Source organism: Cornus florida, unplaced genomic scaffold, assembly GCF_030987335.1.
Source record: "Cornus florida cultivar Cherokee Brave unplaced genomic scaffold, ASM3098733v1 CherokeeBrave_3.0.0_Hap2_Chr01, whole genome shotgun sequence".
NCBI lineage: Eukaryota > Viridiplantae > Streptophyta > Magnoliopsida > Cornales > Cornaceae > Cornus > Cornus florida.
In genome coordinates this window covers 37765206-37783869 of record NW_026775571.1, presented here as the reverse complement: position 1 = coordinate 37783869, position 18664 = coordinate 37765206, and the positions used below count along the sequence as shown (strand labels likewise).

The following is an 18664-nucleotide window of genomic DNA, read 5'->3' as shown; positions in this document are numbered from 1 at the left end:
TTGATCAAACCTTTGAGCTAAAGACTTCATTTCGGCGGCTATTTCATTTGAATGGTCGACTTGATGTAAGCCAACACCCTTCCTACCTTATGAATTTCTACCATTCTTGGATGATAGTGTTCTATGCAAAGAATTTTCACTCATGCTCTCATAAAGACGCCACACGTTATCCTCATGCATATCGATGTATGAGCCACCCATGGAAGCATCAACCATGCCCTTATAATTGTCCGATAAGCTCTCAAAGAAATATTGAACTAATTGCCATTTGGGCATGTCATGAAGTGGACACTTCCTAAGCAATTCATTGAAGCATTCCCATGCCTCATGAAACGTTTCTCCATCCCCATGTGAAAATTCTCGAATTGAGGTTCTCAGGGCATTGGTCTTTGAAACTAGATAGTACTTCTTCAAGAACTCTTGTTGCATTTCTGCCCAAGAAGTGATTGAAAAGGGCCTAAGATTGTTAAACCAATACTTTGCCTTGTCTTTTAAGGTGAATGGAAAAAGTTTGAGTCTTAAAACCTCTTCCGGCATGTCCGTATATTTTACGGTGGAACATACTTCAAGAAATTCATCCAAATGCTTGTAAGGTTCTTCACTTGGAAGTCCATGATAGTTAGGAAATATTTGAATGATTTGTGGCTTAATTTCATAATGATGTGCTCTAAATGGAGGCAATTGGATGCATGTAAGTGCATTATACTCATTAGGCACATAATGGTCTCTTAAAGCAAGAGGTGGATTAGCTACTTAAGGTTCAACATGAACACCTTGATTTTGAATTCCTTGATTGATGATGGGAGGTTGTGGAGCATACATTGGCCTTGGCATTCCATATGGAACTTGGCCTTGTTGTGGTGGTTAGTGAATGAATGGCCTAGGCATGCCTAATGGTACTTGTATGTTCTCATTGTGCACATTAGGATGAAGGATACCTTGTTGGTCTATGTGACCAAAGTCCTCAACATGATCATCATTACAGTCATCCATTGATAGATTGGTTCTATTTGAACTTCCTCTTCCCCTAGGATTTCTAATGATGGATTCAAGATACAAATCTAAAGGGACAAGAGTTGGTCTTAATAAATGACGTCCATGCATGCACAATGCAAAACACAATAAACACAAAGAATGACAAACACTATGCCTTCACAATAATGCATTTAGACTTCTTCCACAAACACTTAATTCATACTCCCATGCTTTAACAACAATGATGCAAGAACAAATAAAAATAAGCCTCCACGCGGACCGACGATTTAACTAAGGGATTGAGTAAAGAAAGTCTCACAAAGGTTTTTTAGCCCTTCAACTCCAAATTTAAAGCTTCGCTTAGCAAATTTTTTAAAATTTTAGCTTTTCACTTTCTTTGCTTAGCTTGAATGCTCCTTTGCTTGCTTCCTCTCCAACAATGCACTTAGTTAAGTAAGAACAACACAATAAGTAACCAAAAAGAAAAATAAAAATAAAAATAAAGTAAAGACACGATCAAAAGAGTACTAATCCTAATTGATTCCACAATTCCGACGTTGCCAAATCAAATCAATCAATCCCCGACAACAGTGCCAAAATTTGACGATGGGCCACTCCTACACGCCAAAATAATGTAGTGAATGTGCAGTTCAAGAAAAGCCTTTTGGGTCAAGTTTAAATTTATAAAAACCACTACCACCACTACTACTAACGTAGCAGGAGTGAGCAGGGATCGTCCTAAGGGATTGTGAGGATCGAACAAGGTCGTGGAATCGCTATTAGGGCTAGTAGGTAGAGTGATCAAACAATTGGTTAGTTGGTTGATTAGAGAACAACTAAATTAAACTAAGTGATAACAAAAGAATGTAATTAAGAGTAAGTAAAAGAGAGAGAGATCTTGGGGTTTAGAGATCACCACCAAGCAATGCATTTCTATACCATTAACAAGTGACTAATGAGGGCAAATAGTGTATTGCAATATTGGTGTGTGTGTGTGTGTGTTTGGTTGATTCAATAAGCAAGGATGACTAGTTAAGCACGTATTATCTAAACATCATATGAAAGGCACAATATATCTAAGCAATGAAGCATATATTGTCTAAACAACATATAAAAGGCACAATAGATCAAAACAAGTCATTAATCCTTTCATTAAGCTCATAATCCAAATACAACACAAGGTTAGAGACATATGCTACTTGCATTCAAAAACTTGGATCATCAAACAACAAGCATGGATTGTCCTCCCATTTAACACTATACTACAACTACACTACATCTACACTACTAGCATTAAAGTAAACTAGGGGAAAGGCACAATCCATCAAGGAATAAGTATGAACCATCAAGAAAATCATAAGAGCATTCCATTAAGCACTATGTTTTGACAATCTCTAAATCTATAGCATCAATAAACATTGACATGCATCAATATCACAAAATCTAGAGACAAGCACATAAACATCTATTCTAGCATACATAGACATATGGATAGAATGAAATGATCAATTGGAAGCATTAAACCACATAAATCATTGAATAAATAAGATATATATATCAAAGTGTCAAAACATTAATTACAACACTAATCCCTCAATAATACACAAGATTAAGATATAGAAAGCATGCTTGGGGCTAACTCTAGCCCCAAGAGGATGTCTAGCCACTCATGGTGATGTTGCTCCAACCCTCAAGGGCTATGTGATACCCCTCGGATCCGAGACACAGGTTGATCAGGCCCAGGCCCAAACCCGAGGGAATATCAAACAATTAAAGTATTTTAAAACGAACACAGATGACAAAAAGAACAATAAAGATAGAATAAAACTGAAAGAAACATTAATTATAAAATCCTCCATGTACAACTGAAAATTGAAACTCCAATCCTCCAAAACTTCAAAGTTACAACTTGGGAATCCACTGATGGACCCCTAACTAAAAGTTCAACTGAGAATGAAACTGAAAATAGATAATGCTAGAAACATCGAGAGAAGTCCTACGTAATTAGATGAAGGTGAGACTGTCCTCGACAAGCACGATCAAGCTCTAAGACTGGAACCGTCCTGTACCTGAAAAGAATAATGAAGGAGTGGGTCAGACCCACTACAAGCTCTAATCTAACTGCAATCCATACAGTGACCCGATACGCAGATACACCGTAGACACCTCACAATATCTATCCAGTCTCTGCGTATAAATATATCCACACTAAAGGACATTCACTAGTCTATAATAGGGGTCTCAACCTGAATAGAAGGCAACATGCGAATACGCACGCAAAGGTGGGCATGAATACCTAGACCTAACAGGGTACACCTCAACCTATTATAACCAGCTACGCATCCACTGCATATACGCACCCTAACCAACGAGTCTGAGACTCAAGCTCAACTCGTGGTACCATAAACATATATATAAAGTCCGTCCAAATCCAGGGTAAGCAGTTCAATAAACTATTTATTAAACTGACATACAATAAACTAACTAGTTAGTCATTCAACTTATTCAGTTGATATGACTTAACTGCCATCCGTTAATCCAATAAGTCATCCAACTTGGTTACAGCTGATCTGACTTAGTCACAATTAGGATCGATATCTTTCAATCCATTCCATTAATCCATTAGGTTAGGTTTATGCGTTTTGAGCTAAACCGTCCCTAATATGTCACCGTCCCATACCGGTACATACCATCCTCCATATCCATGTAAATTACAACATATATAACAGTTCAATAATTTACAGACCAAAAACCACCATCCAAATAATTGCAGAAAAATATTTAAAGCTTCAGCAATTTAAATCCAAGCATTTAATCATATAGTTGCAGGAGACGATTTAACAAATCAACAACTAACATCCAGAGCATGCATAGACCAAATTTAATATGTCAGGGACTCCATCATGCATGTGAATAGGTTAAATAATCCTATTATTAACCAATAAATTGCTAAAACAATTCAGAAGATTGTTTAAATATTTCAGCAGTTTAAATCCAAGCATTAACCATATAGTTGCAGTAAACAATTTAATAATTCAGCAACTAGCCTCCTAAGCATGCATAGATCAAAATTAATAATTAAATGACCTTATCATGCACTTGAATGCATTCTAAAACAAGTTTTGTAAACACATTATGTTCCATCAAATTGCTGAATTTTAATTCAACAATTAATTCAACTTCCATTTGTTAAGTGCCTTAATTTTTACACTGTTTGTCCCGACAACTTAGAATTAAACTTTACTCAATTTAGGGTCTTAATAACACTCAAAATTCATTCCTTGATCCCTCTGTAAAGTTCCAAATTCATTCAAACAGTCTCCATGCTCTAACAGTGAACATAGTGCGTAGAAAATTAAAAAAAATAACTTAAAATAAAACAAAAATAGCAAGGGAGCCTGCTCCAGAATTTGGAGCAGGCTCTTTTCCATCCTAGAGCCGGCTCTAAGACTCCCTAGAGCCAGCTCTACTTTGTTGTGGGAGCTGGCTCCCACTTCTATGGAGCCGGCTCTCACCTCCTTTGAGAGCCTTCGTCCCCGGTGCGTCGTTTCAGCTCTTGTGCTCCTTCTCCGGCTTATTCCTAACCCTCTGTTAGTTTTTAAAACCAAACTTAGGTGTCATATTAATACCCAGTAGCATCCCAATGGCTTGATAACAACAATTAAAAACAATTACAGAGATTAAATTTGCTACCGAACTAACCTGCGTTAGGAACAAAACTGAAATTATAATTCTATTCCAACCTCTCTGTTTCTCTTCACAAACTGATCTTAGGAGTCTTATAACATCCCATTAACATCCCTAGGGTTTGTTTACAGAAGATAGAGGCAAGAATCATAACTAAAACTCAACAGATTTTTAATATGCTCTAATGAACAGAACAGGAAGCAACAATACACGAACTATAAACAGATTTGGATTCAATGCAAACAAATCATCAACAAGCATACATTGAACACATAAGTTTCATTTACTAATTAGTTAATCCCTAGAGACTATCTAGGTGCACAGAACACGAGCCAAAGGGAAGGAGAAAGAGAAGAACTTGCCTGTGATTTCAATTGTGAAATCCCTGTGTCGTCTCTAAGTTTTCCTGCAATTCTGAACGCCGCTAAGCTTCCTATAACTCTGTCTCTAATCCTTACTCAACCTCCTTGGTCCTCTCTGTACAAATCCTCTTAAGCCTCACTCTGTTTTCCCACAACTGCTCTCTATTTCTCTCTCTCTGTATCTCACGGTCTCTGTTGTTTTTACAGAAATTACGTTTAATTATTCTCAAACCCTAAACCACCGTGACACACATACTTATAGGCTTAGTGATTAAACCCTAATCCATGTAACCTTAAAGCCAGAGCCCATCTCGTCCCATAAACCGACCTAAGATAAATACCTACGTCGGCCACCTATGTAATTGCAACCCTAAATTTAACTGTAACTTAAAATAGAATTAAATGAAAAAAAAACTAAATAATTAAATCCACTTAACTAATTAATTCCAATCAAATAACCCAATTAAATAATTAAAAACAGTTAAACAATAAAATGCCAATTAAAGAATAAAAGATAACTTAATTCAATTTAAAACATATGACACATAGGTAAACAATTACATCAAAACAATAAATAAAAATAATTAATCCAAATAATCATGCAAAAATACAATAAAAATAATAAATAAATGCCGAGACTATCCTTTTAAAATTAGGGGTATTACAGGCTAACTCCATGGAAGAAATCTACTCCTTGTTGATGAAGAACTCCAATGGTGTCTCTAGCCTCCTCCACCTCTAAACATGCTCTCTAGTTGTGATATGAAAATGATATTAGCTCATTTTGTAAAAAGCAATCCTTATCCTTATATAGGTAAGTCAAATGACACTAAAAAATGAGTTGGGGTCGTGCACACAATATTCCCTAATGATTGGATAAAGGACAACTTTCAATGAGATGAAAATTTAACTTTTTCGCACTGGAGGAAGTTCGATCGATCGAACCTTGGACTTGGATCGATCGAACTAGCTGAGATCCATCGAACTTAGGCTGGATCGATCCAACTGGTTGAGCTTTTTGGGAAAAGATAAATCCGAGATATTTTGGTAGATATTTTTTGGAAAAGGACAAAAGTGGTTAGTGGGTGGTACAGCTGTGGATAGGATCAATCATTTAAGTAAGGACAAAAGTGTTTGATCGATCGAAGTGTGGTGTTGGATTGATCAAACTTTGGACTTTTTGGTTTTGGGTTAAGGCTTGCATCTATCTTGAAGTGCTAAGATCGATCAGTGTTCGATCAATCGAACCTTGAAGTTGGATTGATCGAACTTTGCTGCTTCCCACCTTTAGCTTCATTTGCTTCTTTTTTTTTCCACTTTGCTCCTTTCTTCATTTAATCCCAGAATTGCTTCAATTAAGCTCTTATTTGGCTGAGTTAGCTTATTTTTGGGATAAGTGCCTGAAAATGGAAATAATACGAAATCAATCTAAAATGGTAAAGTAAGATAGATAAAGGTACTAAAATGCCTAAGCTTAAGGGGTCTAAATACGCACTTTTCAGCGCTCATCACCTTCCCTTAAGTTCACCATCAAAACACATCAACAAGCTAGAAAAATATACTACTTGCATTCATGAGCATGGAACATCAAACAACAATCATGGATTATCCTCCCATCTAGGAAAGTAAGGCAACTACACTACAACTAAGCTAGGGACATGAAAATTAAACTAATTAAACTAAGGAAGAGGCATAATCCATCAAGAAATGAGTATAAACCATCAAATAAGCTACAAGAGTATTCCATTTAAGCACTATGCCTTGACCATCACTAGATTCATGATATTAACACATATAGACATGCATCAATATAGCAAAATCTAAAGATAAACATATGAACATCTATTCTAGCATACATAGATATATGAATAGAATGAAATGATCAATTGGAAGTATTAAACTACATAAATCAAGATAAAAACAAGATTTATATATATCAAAGGTCAAGACAAGTATTATAACACAAATCCCCTCAAAATACAAAGTATCAAGGTCTAGGAAGCATATTTAGGGCTAACTCTAGCCCCAAGAAGATGTTTAGCGACTCATTGATGTAGTCATCCAACCTTCAAGGGCCATCTCTATGGTAGGAATGATCTTCTTCTCCTTGATGGAAACCCTAGATGAGTGGAAGAACTCCCAAATGGTGTGTATCTCTCTAATCTCTAGACTCCTCCAACCACTCTTTTTTATTGTGTATGATTGTATATGTGTAAAATGGCTTAAAATCCTTATATAGGTAGCTAAAGTGTCAACCCAATGGTTAGGACTCGTGCACTAGGGCCCTTTCAATGATTGCACAACGAGCCATCTTTTAATGAGTTGGAACTCTGTTTTTCTCACACTTGAGGGGGTTCGATTGATTGAAGTTTGGTGAGATCGATCGATGTATAACTAGATCGATCAAAGTATGGCCAGATCGATCAAACTTGGTGGCGCCTTTTTGGAATAATGAAAAATCTGAGATATTTTTGGGATATTTTGAGAAAAAGACAAAAGTGGTAGGTTGGGATAAGATCAAAGAAGTTCAATTGATCTAAAGGAAGTTGGATCGACTAAAGATGGAAATTCTTAAGGATAAGGATAAAGGGTTCGATCCATCTTGGTGAGGCTCGATCAATCACTGTGAGATCGATCGAATATTGGTCTGATCGATCGAAGCTTGTTGTTTTCCATCACTTTGCTTCCACTTTGCTCCCACTTTGCTCCTTTCTTCCATTCAGCTTAAGATTGCTTCTTTTATGCTCTAATTGGGCTGAATTAACTTATTTTGGGGATAAGTGTCTGAAAAGGGCAATAACATGAAATTAGTCTAAAACGGAAAAATAAGATAGATAAAGGTCCTAGAATACTCAATCTTAAGGGGTTTAAATTCGCACTTTTCAGTGCTCATCAATGGTTGTGTAAAGTGAACACCAAAGATGGGAGGGAGTCTCATGGAGTGGTTAACACTGTAAGGTATGGGTATTTGCAATTACCATGGGACTATGAGTTTATTTACATGTTTTGGTGTTGGTAATTCTCTACTATTGTAACAACTACTCATCATAGTGGAATTTTCTCATCCATGGACTTTGTGAGATATATATTTTGTAATTAGCTAATTTTGGTGTCAAAACAAGTTCGATCGAGCTATATTTCTAAGTTTAAAATTTAAGTTCGAGATCGATTGTGGAATTAAAGAGTTGTTCACATTTGATAGCTTGAAGTCTATGAAAAGGTAAGAATAACAGTTTAAGTAGATGAGTTAAAAGGTTAGGATACTTGCATACATTGTATGTTTTTCAAAATTGCATATTGCCAAAAAATTTCTAAGTGTTAAACCTTTTGTTCAAGTCTGGCCAACTTGAACTGGTTCTATGCAGTTAAACCAGTATTTCAATTTTCTTAAAACAAAATCAACACTCGCCAACTTAAACCGGTTCAACCACTCTGAACCAGTTCAAGGTCTTTAGATAGTTTTGGTAAGTTATTTCTTGATCTGTGTTAACTTCCTATTTGGTATAAACTTCTTTCCGAAAATCTATGCACGTATACTTATTTTTCAAGTATATATAGGTTTTTAAAAGTCTATATAAACATATTTTCTAATCTAGGTTTATTATGTAGCTTTTTGTATTAAATTTTTGATTTCTTTTAAAAGCCTTTCTGTGAGATTTTTAAGAGGATACACACTATATACACGAGTGAATTTAGGGTGTTGTTCAAATTCTGATCATATTCAAGTCTATTGAATATTTCATTTATAACAATTAAAGAAAACAAATATATTTCTTCTACATCAAATTCAGATTCAAATTAGAAGAATTTCCAGATCACACTTTGAAGGGATCAACACACTTTTGGCTCTACCAGCAATCCTTCTATAGGGTTCGAGGCATAAGTCTGAAGTTAAGAGTTGTTGAATGGGAATTTGCAAAGTCAGAGACATTCAGTAGATTGAGTCTTGGTAGAGCGAAGGGGTTTGAGTTTGAGTCAAAGTTCGGTGTACTTTTCTTCATACATAGTGGATCTTTTTACGCTTGGGATAGCGCACAAAACCTCAAGGTTTTCTAATTGGTTTCCTCGTTAAAATCTGGTGTAATTCTGAATTTTACTTGCTTTTATTTTCTATTTGATTGTTTAATTAATCGATATTTTTAGTAGAGTTAATTGAATAGAAACACACTTGATTAAATACTTTATAGATAAAAACTTAAACTTTCCATAATAGATTCCGCTGCACAACTCACAGACGTAACCATCATTTAGGGTGAACCACGAATATCTTGGGCTGTGATTTATTATTAATCTTTTTCATATCCGTGTTTATTGTTATTTGTTTCTGTTGCACACAACACTTATGTCATTTAGAAAAATATATTGTGTGTGTCGTGGAAACATTTTGATGGTCAGCATCAATTTTCATGTGGGATGGAGAATGAGATTAATTTAAAAACACTCACTTTGGGTAGATAATGTTTAGCAATCTTAAAAACTCTAATGAAAACCAAACTGGCTTTTCTTTTTCTAGATGAGTACATTAGTTTGAGCAAGCACTCTACCATAAAAATGTCAAATGTATATATATCTGAACAATAATACTTCTCTCCTTTTTAACTAATTATCTGTCATGATGTCATTAAATTAAATATCTTAATAAAATATTTAAAAGGGTTAAGTGCAAAAAACCCCCTTCTATTATCGATATAGTGCAAAATAGTCCCTATGTAGTGTGGAACACCCCTATACTATTGATTTGGTGCAAATAGTCCCCTAGGGACATAAAATGATGATAATACCCTCATTTTAGTAGAATAACTCAATTAATTGAATTAATTATAATAATAAAAATACTCTTTTACCCTTCATCTTTTATCTTCTTTCTCCTCTTTTCTACTCTCATAAACCAACCCAACCCAACCCTCGCTGGAGAACCACCAACTGGGTTGAACCCATTCGCATCGTAGTCTGGCTTCACCGACACTAACTATTCCCACTGAGGACAGTGCCGATCAACAGCTCTGAATCGCCAATCAAGTTTGAGCCCAGTTGAATCAATCGCCCAAAAGACCCCCAACAAGCCTAATAAGGGCAAACTATCTAGTCCAAACACCTCAATCTCTTCTGCACTTCCTTCTGTCAGAGCACAGTGGACTAACACAAATAGTACCAAAATCAAATAAACCCATACACGAAGTTCATGGTGAACTCAACAATCGATGCCTCTATGGTCGTCAATCTCCAAAAACTCTATCGTGGGTGACCTTGACTCTATTATCTGGGATGATTGGATACCCCCAGTGCATCTCACCATCAAGGTTAGCGGAATTCCTCCAATAGAACAATCCCAAATGATTATTAAAGAAGCAATTTCGGATACTATTATTAATACACCGTTAGCTCTTCTATCTAATGAGGAAGTAGCAACTAGGCAAGAGGTGTCACCCTCATTAGGATAGAAAGATGAGATGGAATTGATTATTGAGATGTTTGAATGTAGCGTAGGCTTTTATATCATGTTATCCCATCGAGTGGACCACTTCTAATTGAAATGAAAAAGAAAGAGATTACTTTCAAAACATGGAACCAATGAGAGATTAATTTGACCCACTGTTTCATGCTCAGGCGACATAGCCTGTACTATTAGAAAATCTAGGTTTGTGTAACCCCTTTTCAAAAGAAGGAGCGACAGAGCCAAAGATTGTAATTCTTAGTTTAGACAATTCAGCGAGTATGTCAAGTTTTGGGTGATGAGGTAGCTGTCTTGTAGTTTGGCTGAGGAGGTGGTTGTCTCGTGGCTGTCTTGAATCCAGGGAATGAGGCAACGGCTCTCGTGTAGGTTTAGGTCACCGCCAATTGTTGTGACAGTGATGCGGCTATTGGGAGTCCTTAGAAAAAGGACATAATAGGAAGAAAGAATGGCAAATTAGTGTTTTAATATTTACTTTATGTCAATTTTGATCAAAAAGTTGTCAGATGGACTTATTTGCACATTTTTAAAAAGAAGAGACTATTTGTGTACAAAACTTATATTATAGGGGGATTTTCTACACTTAATCCATATTTAAAAATAATAATAGTTTATTATTCTAAATGGATGAAACTGATATCAAATTTATTAATGGAGTTCAATTATATCATATCCCGTTAGTCATGAGGAAAAAATTCCTTTTTACCGGTCACTAAGAAAGTATTGTCGTTTAAGTTGGTATAATTGATTTTCCTTGCCGCCGTTGAGGTTCTCCTTCTCCTTCTCATAGGTGATTTCTCTGTTTGTCGGAGTGGCGTGTTGGGGATTTTCTTAATATGTTTTCCCTTTTTCCTTCATTTTCTTCACTTCTTCTCTATGTTATATTGTCCAGTCCTGGTTGTTTCTGGTCTCTCAATCGTGTCTAATGTGTGTTGGGGGATTGTCTTGCTCTGTTTTCCTTTTTCCTTCCCGTTCTTCACTTTTTATCTCTGTTATGTTGTATAGTCCTGGTTGTTTCCAGTTTCTCAATCGTGTCTAGTGTGTGTTGGGGTTTTGAATCCTTTTTTTTGTCATGTCATTTCTTAGTGGTTATTCCCAATTTCGCTTAACTTTTGGTAAAGTTCTTATCTTTTAGTGGATTTGGTAGTGTACTATTCCTTTGTTTCTTTTGTCAGAGTTTGCCCTATTGGCTCTCTTTGTCTGTAATACCTTCTGGATGCTTCGATTTGGTGGTTTGTTGGTTTTGTGGGTTGAGTGGAGAGTTGTGCATCAGCTTTGGTTAGTTTTTCTTCTAGGATTTGATCGCTTTTGGGTGTTTTTGCGATCTGGAATGATCTCAGTTTTTAATGTTTTCATCCGATGCCGAATTTGGTTGGGAGATCTTCTTAGGTGTGTGCCATACCAGTGGCTTTTCCGTCCAGTATATGGGTTTCGGGTTTGATTTTTATAGTTACCTGTAGAATGGTTGCGGTTAGGGTTTTCTTGGCTGACGATGCACTGTTCTGGTTGGGCCGAAGAGTGGTTGTGGTAGTATCTGGCAAGCTTGGAATGGCCTTTTGTGCACTGATTTTATGTAAAAGGAATGTTTTTATGTATGGATTTTCGTGTTTTTCTGATCTCGGAAGGTTGGCTGTGGCTATGTATGATTGATTCATTAAGGCGCTTCCTTAGTGGGTGCACTTGGCAATGGCAAGTGGATGTCCCGCCGCTGTGTAATTGGCCTGAGTTCGATGTCCTTGGTGCTTCTATGGGCGTAATAGGCGAGTCTTGGCTGAGTCGGCTATGGTAGTCGGCTTCTGTTTGGTTGGAGGCTGACTTGGTAACGTCATGTGTGACGTTTCTTCGAGATTTTTTAGTAGATATTGGTTGTTTTTTATGGGGCCTTCTCTTACAATTTGTTCCATCTTTGTCTAAGGCGGTGCTGTATCTAGTGACGTCATGTATGTCGTGTACTAAAGATTTTCTCAATGCTCTTATTTACTTGATGTGAGGCCCTTTCCTTGACTTTTCTTACATTTTGATTAAGCCGATGCTGCATTTATGTTCTCAAGTTAGTGGCGGTGCCTACTTGGGAGTAATTCTGGACCTGTTTAAAATGTTGGCTTTAAGTGGGCCGTGTTGCATTTTGCCTTCTAAGCCCATTTTATGGTTTCCTTTTGGGTTCTTTCTTGGGAATGTTGAGGCCAATTTTGTCTTACTTTTCATTGATGGTCTGTTGGATATGTCTTGGAATGGGCTGGTCGCTTCTCTGGTAGTGGTTTTTTTGGTCATCTATGCTTGCCGATCGATGGATTTACGTTGGGTTCCTAGCTCCTGGTATCTTGGTGGTGTGTATTGATGGTGTTGCTCTTTGTCCTTTTGCTATCCGTCTGATGCTCCAGGTTCTCCCCTTGAATTGGGTTCCCTCTGTGTATAGATAGAGGCCAGAGGTGGTTAATATTGTTATCCAGCTTTTCCGAAGTCATGCTCATACGGATTGGTGGGCTGCAATGGTTTTGGATCTTGGAGTGCTGTTGGGATGGGCTTCTATGTTTAGTTTGATGCTCTATAATGCAGTGGCAGTTATCGCATGCCTTTTGAATGTTGCTAGTAGCATCATACCATTTTATATTGTCTGGCGTCGTCCTATAAAAGCTCCAAGCAATCATATGGTAGAGTAGACTAGGAAGGTTGCACGCACACATTTATGTACTTGACTCTATGTTTGCAATGTGCTCTTCATGTATTTGTGACCTTGATGAATATAAAATCTTTCTGTTTGTTAGGGTAGAAGTTTAAAAAAAAAAAAGAAAAAGGAAAGAAAGTATTGTCATTTATGTTTAGGGTTTCTTGTCACGGAGGGCAACAAAGATGTCAATTTATTTGCCTATTTGGTATTGATAATCTCTTATTTTATTCTATGCCTCGTTAAAAGAAAAAAAAAAAAAAAAAAAAAAAAGGAAAAGATAATCTCTTATTTTAAAATAAGATTCGAAGCTTGTCATATCTATTAAAATAATTAAAAGTATTAATATTTTGAGTGGTGACAATTATTCAGGTCCCATTATGAGCTGTTTGACGTGAAACCACCATATTGCAGCCATCACTGGCCTTTGTGGTCCCTTGCTACAGTTAAATATCCAAAGGATCTGTCTTCTTGGCTAGCTAAAGACCAAACATAAAATTAAATTGTCAGTTCATGTTAGTTCCCTCAAGTTCTTTGGTATAGGAATACGAGGCTCGAACTTTTGAAATTTCTTTAAAAAATAGGAGTTTAGTGACCTGTTGATAACGTAGTATTTAAACAAGATATGATATAACAATGAGGAGAGTTTTTGGAACATCTTCTAAAACCTTTTTGATAGGAAATGAATGGTTGAATATATATATATCCATTCATAACAATCCTAACTGTGAAATAACTTCTTACTTTGTTTTGGCCACACCTTTTGTTAAGAAAATATGGCAATCATCCATAAAGATAGTTTACCTTAATAATTTTTGACAATGAATTCTCGTCGGATTCTATAAGACTCGCTCAAATAATCAATCCCGCGTTGTAGCATTACTCCTTTGTAAAATAGAAGTCATTGGGTGTGTGCGTTCACATATATTATTAGTTTCAATCTTGAACCCTCAAAGCCTTGGTCAAATTAATAAAATAAAATACAAAAATGCCCAAAACAAAAGGTTAGATGTATAAGGCCACTTTGGTTGGAGATAAATGAAAAGAATGTAACGGATAATAGAGGGAAAAGACGTGTTGTGTCTAAGTATATAATTTTGGAAATGAAAGAAAGAAATTTGAGAAATTTGAAAGGATACAAATTAGGCCTGATAAGTAAATTTTTACAATCCTCTAAAAAATGGAAGGAAATAAAAGGATTACAGAGTTTAATAAAACTTTTTTTAATACCGATAAATTTTTAGCACAACGGTGTACCACTTCTTATTAATATATTTGTCTTCTAAATGTAAAAAACTGTAGTGATAAATGTTTTGAAATAGTTTAATTTTTTTTTTCTTTTTCCAAAAATAAATAACTGTTAAGACTATGATATCCTTTTATGTTCTCAAAATAAGTGTATTATATCCTTCTTCTTTTTTCTTCATAATTGGTGTTTGTATATAAAAGAAAAATAAATATTTACAAGTGTACAGAGAGCATACCTTTAGAAAATGATGGAATTGATCTTGACATAAATAATGAGAGAAAGATCAGCTCCAAACAAAAATAAACAAAAGTATGCTAGCTTAAGAGATCTTGAGTAGCAACATTATAAATATCTAGAACTTCAATTAATATTTGCCTTGCAATTTCTTGAGGTGTTTAAGATGAGTGACCATGAAGCCTTCTATTTCGTTCTTGCCAAATACTCCAAAGAGCAGCCACAAAAATATCGTGTAACATCTTATTATATCCTTTCTATTCATATTAACACTATCTTTTCCTTTTTTTTCTTCAACATGATAAGTTCATCATTATGTTCGTCTCGCATACACAAAACGTTACCAGGGAAAATACTATTTTGAGAATATTATACTGAATGGGGTAGCATTTGAAGAAAAAGAAAAAATTGTAGAGTTTGAAAATAATTTCTAAGTTTCTAACCTTAGCACCGGTAATAATTTGAGACTGGAACGATTTTTTCTTTCTTTGCCAAGTTGTTAGAACGATATATGTCACTGTTAAAATCAGTTGCATCACATATATATTCTTATTATAAAGTCTAAAATCAAAGTTCTTTTTATATTTCAAAAATGATTGACAGGAATAAAAAATCATAGAAGGGAAACTCCTTGAAAGATTTATGTGACTTCCAACAAACCTTTCACCATGAAATGAAATCACTTATAATTAGATTACAATCTTTTAACACTAGTGATTTGTAGACTCTTCTTCAATTATAATAATTTTTTTTCTTTTTCTTTTTTTTTTTCTTTTTTTAACAAGAAACACATTACAATTTATTTTCATAAAATTTTGAATTATCAATTTTTTACTCTAAAAACAGTATCAATGGATTATAATATTTGTTGGTTCAATCTCATTTAGTTGTGGGTTATAACAATAACAAAACAATGGGCCTAGCTACAAATCAATTGGCTAGTCGTCTTCCTTGTTTCTTTTCTTTCTCAATGATTTACCATCTTGTCTATATCTATCTAGTGGACTGTTTAATGGACTGTTTGTGCATAAAACTTACTTTACAGGAAGGTTTTTTGCACTTAATTTATATTTAAAAATAATAATAATTTATTATTCTAAATGGATGAAACTGATATCAAATTTATTAATGCAGTTCAATTATATCGTATCGCAAATTTCTTTTTACCGGTCACCAAGAAAGTAGTGTTGTTTATGTTTAGGATTTCTTGCCAAAGAGTGCAACAAGATGTTAGATGTCAATATATTTGCCTATTTGGTATTGATAATCTCTTATTTTATTCTTTGCCTTGTTTAAAAAAAAAAAAAAAGAAGAAAAAAAAGAAAAAGATAATCTCTTATTTTGAAATAAGATTCGAAGCTTGTCATAGCTATTAAAATAATTAAAAGTATTAATATTTTGAGTGGTGACAATTATTCAGGTCCCATTATGTGCTGTTTGACGTGAAACCATATTGCAGCCATCACTGGCCTTTGTGGTCCCTCGCTATGGTTAAATAACCAAAGGATCCCGTCTTCTTGGCTAGCAAAAGACCAAACATAAAATTAAATGTCAGTTCATGTTTTGTTAGTTTACTCAAGTTCTTCGATATAGACATTAATTTTTTTTTGGGTAAGTATAGACTTATTTTAGAGAAGGAAGGTAAACCTTCTGACGATCCTCTGAAAAGTATGTGTTTGGTGGCCGGTTGGTAAAGTGGTGTTGAAACAAGATATGATATAACTATGAGTAGTAGGCACGGATTTGTCGTCTGCCAGTGAAAGCAATCGTCCTTACTGAATAATTTTTTTTTTTTTTTTTTAATATTATATATATACAATTGCCTCCTTTGAAATTAGTGAAAAAATTAAGTTTCCCCCCTTAACTCGTGTTTCTCGATCCGTCCATGACTATGAGGAAAGTTTTTGGAACATCTGTAAAATCTTTTATTTGACAGAAAATGAATGGTTGAATATATATATCCATTCATAACAATCCTAGTTGTGAAATAACTACTTGGTTTGTTTTGGCCACACCTTTTGTTAAGAAAATATGGCAATCATCCATAAAGATAGTTTATCTTAATAATTTTTGACAATGAATTCTAGTTGGATTCTGCTAGACTCACTCGAATAATCAATCCCGCGTTGTACCACTACTTCTTTGTAAAATAGAAGTCATTGGGTGTGTGCATTCACATATATTCAAAGTTTCAATCTTCAACCCTAAAAACCTTAGTCAAATTAATAAAATAAAATACAAAAATGCCCAAAACAAAAGGTTAGATGTATAAGGCCACTTTGGTTGGAGATAAATGAAAAGAAAATAATGGATAATGAAGGGAAAGGACGTGTTGTGTCTAAGTATATAATTTTGGAAGTTAAAGAAAGAAATTTGAGAAATTTGAAAGGATACAAATTAGGCATGATGAGTAAATTTCTACAATCCTCTAAAAATGGAAGGAAATAAAAAAATACGAAGTTTAATAAAACTTTTTTAATGCTGATAAATTTTTAGCACAATGGTGTACCACTTCTTATCAATTTATTTGTTTTCTAAATGTAAAAAACTGTAGTGATAAATTTTTTGAAATAGTTTAATTTTTTTTTTCTTTTTCCAAAAATAAATAACTGCAAAGACTATGATATCCTTTTATGTTCTCAAAATAAGTGTATTATATCGTTTCTATTCATATTAACACTATCTTCTTCTTCTTCTTTTTTTCTTCAACATGATAAGTTCATTATCATGTTGGTCCCGCATACACAAAATGTTACCGGGGAAAATACTATTTTGAGAATATTCTACTGAGTGAGGTAGCATTTGAAGAAAAAGAAAATATTGTAGAGTTTGAAAATAATTTCTAAGTTTCTAACCTTAGCACTAGTAATAATTTGAGACTGGAACGATTTTTTCTTTCTTTGCCAAGTTGTTAGAAGGATTTATTGTCACTGTTAAAATCAGCTGCATCAGATATATATTCTTATTATAAAGTCTAAAATCAAAGTTCTTTTTATATTTAAAAAATGATTGACAGTAACAAAAAATAATACAAGGAGAACCACTTGAAAGATTTATGTGACTTCCAACAAACCTTTCACCTTGAAATAAAATCAGTTATAATTAGATTACAATCTTTTAACAGTAATGATTTGTAGACACTTATTCAATTATAATAAAATATTATAATGTAATTTTTTTTTTTTTAACCTTAACAAGAAATAAACTTACAATTTATTTTCATAAATTTTTGAATTCCCAAATTTTTACTTTAAAAAGTATCAATGGATTATAATATTTGTTGGTTCAATCTCATTTAGTTGTGGGTTATAACAATAACAAAAGAATGGGCTACAAATCAACTGGCTAGTCGTCTTCCTCTTGTTTCTTTTCTTTCTCAATGATTTAACATCCTGTCTATATCTATCTATCCACGTGTGTGTATATATTTATATATATATATATATATATATATGTACTGATCTAGTTGCCCTAAAAGTGAGGTTACCAACCATCCTTTAAATCATTCAATGAAGACTTCAGAGACAGAGAGAGAGAGAGAGAGAGAGAGAGAACATTTTGTAATCTCATTTCACTTCGTTGTCATAGAACCTTCAAGAGAGTCGTTTTACAAGATGACACGAAAACCGAAATTCAACAGTGGACTGGGTCATTTGGTCACCTTGACACACGTCAGTTGTGTACAGAGTGCTTATCCAAATTGGGTGTCTCTTGTAAAAGTCCACGTTAGTTAAATACAAATCCCTATTCCTTTGCCTGGGATTCGTGTAAATAACTCAAACCTTTTAGTGGTTTAGTGGGTTGATTGGTAGAATCAGAAGAAAGTGGGAGAGTGTATAAATGACGGAAAATTATTGAATACCCCGGCACATACCTCCTGGGCATACCAACTCTTGGTGGCGGATCCCACCACATCTATAATCCAATGACCCTCACTACCCCAGGGTGCCATACCTCCGGGGTATTCAATAACTGCTCATAAATTAGTTGGAAAAATATTTATTTTTTATTTTATTTTTTTTTTCTTTTCCTGACAACAA

The 18664-nt window shown here is 34.6% G+C and overlaps 1 pseudogene; it reads left to right on the top strand.

Annotated features, from left to right (window-relative positions):
• Window positions 1–274: 274 nt before the first annotated feature.
• Window positions 275–373, top strand: LOC132284370 (small nucleolar RNA R71; annotated as a pseudogene).
• Window positions 374–18664: the final 18291 nt, after the last annotated feature.